The sequence below is a fragment of the Morone saxatilis genome, unplaced genomic scaffold, assembly GCF_004916995.1.
Source record: "Morone saxatilis isolate NCDOM2014 unplaced genomic scaffold, NCSU_SB_2.0 Contig9, whole genome shotgun sequence".
Lineage (NCBI taxonomy): Eukaryota > Metazoa > Chordata > Actinopteri > Moronidae > Morone > Morone saxatilis.
In genome coordinates this window covers 2,951,661-2,955,998 of record NW_023340268.1, presented here as the reverse complement: position 1 = coordinate 2,955,998, position 4,338 = coordinate 2,951,661, and the positions used below count along the sequence as shown (strand labels likewise).

The window sequence follows — 4,338 nt, the reverse complement described above, 5'->3', positions numbered from 1 at the left end:
TGCAGATATTCTTTTCAGCTGCAGGGACCTAACTTTGCCCAGAGGATCAAAAAAGTTAATCTTGCAAGTAATCCTAAATATTCTTGCTGCACTAATGCAATACAGCAGCAGGTACAGAGGATGTCCACAATTACTACCTCTGTACATTTAGGTATAATGTAAGAAAGGAAGCACTGTGTCAGACCAAAAATAGGCCACAGTCCAAGCCACATATATGAACAACTGAGGGGCAGGTAAAGTAAAGCTCAGTTTACTCAGTTTTAAATCAGAGCAAAGACAGTGTACTCTATTCTGCTCACATTTATCAAGCAACTGAAACAAGTGGCTGTTAATGTGATAGTGCTGAGTCAACTGAATATTTGTTTGAAGATAAACAAGCATTTCACTGTTTCACTTGTCACGCACAAACACACAAAAATTCAGATACACACACACACACACTCCAAATATACAGTATGCACCTTAACAACACACAAACACTGTACCAACCAGTCTCACATCCTGTCTCCATTTTCACACACTGAGGTCAACCAGTCTGTTTCTCCACCCTCTGTCTGCACTGTGGTTTAACTTGCTGGTTTTCTCACATTGCTCAAAGGTACTGTGTCAGTCTGTGTATTTCAGTTTGAAAAACATGGCTCTAACTTGCAATATTACAGAGGTAGAAGAAGTGACAGTCAGGCTATATGCTTATATCTATTTTGAAAGAAAAGTGCTACCTGATGTTTTTTGCTTAATGTTGTCTCCTTGTCCTCTTAAGTCTTACTGTTTTGGAAACAAACATCTTGAATGAACTGATAATTTTAAACTAAATTTACAGCTAGCTTGACATTGATGTCAGCACTTAGTTCACCACAGTAGGCGTTAAATCTTAAAAAAGGGCAGATGTCTAATTGCTCACATGGGTGGACTTGTACTGTCTTGTTACAGAGCAGCATTGTGGTGAATGCAGTGGTTAGGATAATGGATTCCTGCTAAAAAAGCAGCATGCCATTGATTTCTATGGGAACACTATCTGTGACAGAGCTCAAAGATTGGGCTCAGTCTTACTGTATGTTGTAAAATTGGTCAATCTGTTTCTAGGGAAAGTGAAATGCTATTTTTTTGTTAGTCCACTGAGAAGACACTTCTTTTAATTTGAACTAATTTTTTATAACTTTTCCCAAGATGCCAAGCTGTTGCGTACCCTGCTGTCTAATTCAAGATGGAGTGACAAATATGCTTGACACAGATTCTGCCAAGCATTCAAAATAGAAGTCTTGCATACATTTCACTGAATATTTTACAGTCTGAGAATCAAAATCAAATGTAATTATAAAGTTACAACATCTTGATGTGTGCCTATGGTTTTGAAGTGAGGCAGCTATAAAGTTAAAGTTTTCAACAACATTTTCCTAAAGTCAGTTATCCTCCATCTGTCTTGGCTAGCCTTCCTATGTTTGAAGCCAGCCCCGCTGTGGCATTTCCCATAATAAACTTATGGTGGCAGTGATGCATTGCCCGTTTAAAATTACAGCACTGATGAAAAGACAACAACCAAGCCCTCCCGTGATGCAGCAAAGTTCATCAGCCACATTAATAAACTCTCATTTTCACCGCTTTAAAAGCCCATCATATTTACCAGAAACACCTCAGCGTGTACAACAGAGCATATGACAGCATGAACACCACTACTGCCACACTCTTATTCAACACCAGTGTGTCAGCAGGCAACACTTTGGGGTAATGTTGATGTTAATGAAACTCTAGAAAATCAACATGTTTTTTAGCAATTGTTTGACCAAATAAACATTGGCATCAACCCCTGACCTGAGGCACAGATGTCCACATGAAATTAAATGAAACTACATACATACAGAACCACAGTCAAACACTAATAACACTTTATAATGAAAACATAAACTGATAAGCATGATTTTATTAAGAATCTGACAAGACTGAAATACTGTATTATAAAACCATCTTAATGTGCAGCCACTTAAGGTGCTTTATATTGGCCTCTAATGTGAAGTTTCCTGTGTTTGTCCTAAACTCACACTGATCCCATCAGTGGTACTTGTGTTTAGGTGACACCCAGTGTCTCAGAGTTAACAGTTAGTCAAACAGACCCACAGATGTTAATATTTATTCAGACAGAGCAAATGGTGCGTTAATATTGCCTCAGGGTGTCTAGACCTCAGTCCATTAACGTCACTCTACACCAGGGACAGAAAGAGGAAGAGGAGGGGGGAGTAAGAGGAAGAGATGGAGTGAGGAAGGAGGGGAGAAAGAGAAGGATGTATAAGCAATATGTAAGGAGGAGGGAAAGCGAGAGTTAGATTGAGTGGTATTGTGATGCAACATTAACCATCAAAAACAACAGACAACAACAGACTTCCATTAAAACAGTTGCTAGAAGGCAGAAATGAACAGAAGGGAGATTAGTTAGTGAAAAAGAGACAGGTCAAAACAGAAATGAAGACACACATGGAGAGGAGGATCAAAAGAGAGAGAGGGCATAGACTAGTGAGAGGAACAAATAAATGTATGGTTCCTTGTTTAAAATTCTATACTTTTTCTGGACATCATTGTCTTGGCTAAAATGTTAGAACACTCAATATGAACAGGACCTGTCAGAATTTGTGTGCAGTTTCCAAACTTTTCAAACTGTCCAACACCTGAGTGATTGTTTTTTTTCATACTTGTCAAGACATTTGCAGATCTGCACAGGAATGCCAGGAATGAGAAAGAGGGAGGAAAGGAGGGAGGGAAATGAGAGGATGAAGGAGGGAGAAAGAGGTTCAGGCAAAGGTGGTGTGTGTGTGTGTGTGTGTTTTGGGGGGTCAGGCAGTGACAGTAGACAGCGTAGTTCTGTGATGGCAGGATACTGGATCAGATTGCAGCCTGAGCTCCCCCAGTACACCCAGTACAATGTGCCGCTCTGTTCCCTGCTGCCTGCCCAGCTCACATCTGCAGCCGGGGCCCTTCCTGCCTGGAGGACCACAATCACAACAAAAACACACCCACAAAAATAACACACAGGGCCACAGAAGTACACACACAGCCTAGGCAGGGAAAACTGCACCAATACACCTCAAGGGACAAGAAGTGTAAATATGAAACTAGACAAGGTAGAAAAACAGAAAGCCAATGGGCACCAACTCTCTCTCTTTACTCTCTTTCTTTTCCTTCTTCCCACTCCATCAGTCTTTCTTACCATAAGCGCTCACAGATGGCGGTAGCCCTTTGATGTAAATGTGGGCCAATTACACTGCTGTCATTAAGACAGGAAACAGGGCTCCTAGGCACGTGAGGGTAGTTAAAATGGGTGCTGTAGGTAAAAATTACAGTAGCTCATACAGTTATCCCCACTGACAGCTGCACTGACTGAAATGAAAAAGGCCATTTTCAGTACACTCTGATAATAACAGTGCCTTAATGACTATGATGTTGGTGATAGACTTAATTTAATCTGAAAATGTTCTAATAGTGGGGCGAATTTTTTTCTGATGTATTTATGTATTTATATACCGCACAAGCAGCTAAACTGAATTAACCTTTTTACCACTGAACACAGGGATTGTGAGATTAGGTGTGCAAATCTAATTTTGAAATTGTGTCGGTATACTAAGTTTAAATAAGTCTCTACAATGCTTAAAAACTGTGATCAGTAAAACTGATTAATGTTACCATATATTTCTGATGATCTTCAAAATACCAACTTGATTTTACTGAACACTACATCATTTCTAAAGTAATCTATTCGGATTCTAATCAGTCAAAATATTTAATTGAGGAAGTAAAAATTAAATAAAGACATGCTGTTTTGTGTATAATGGGGCCCTGTTTGATGGGGTGGATCTACTTTTTCAACAGGTGCCCCAGGGCTGAAACAATGCTATCACTGTTATACACCAACGCACTCAGCTCTACAGATCCACAACTGATCAAACCTGCAGACCACCAGCTTATTACACCCTGATAGAAAACATATGTGATACCCAGGTTGGCAGTCCCACTGTAAAACGAGGTGTGCTGCTAAAACCACAGTATTTTTCAGTAGTGTTTTTGTTTCTGTAGTTCTGTAGTTCCTCTCAGCCACCACTAGATGGAGCTAAAGCAGATTTAATGAACTTAGTGACAGGACAGAGTACATTCAATGTCTGTTTAAGAGTTTTGGAACCACATGATGTTACACACACACACACACACACACACACACATAGGTGTTTACATGTACACACACTATGCAAACACAAGTGCTTACAGGAGTGAGAGATAAACAATGCTAATGCTTACTTAACAAGTCTGTACATTCTGGGGTAAACAACTTGACTAACAGAACACACACACACACAC

General features: G+C 39.8%; 1 protein-coding gene across 1 annotated transcript in view; it reads right to left on the bottom strand.

Annotated features, from left to right (window-relative positions):
* Positions 1-4,338, bottom strand: part of col11a2 (collagen, type XI, alpha 2) — a 56,569-nt gene that overhangs the window by 32,935 nt on the left and 19,296 nt on the right. The gene's annotated exons all lie outside the window — the stretch shown is intronic.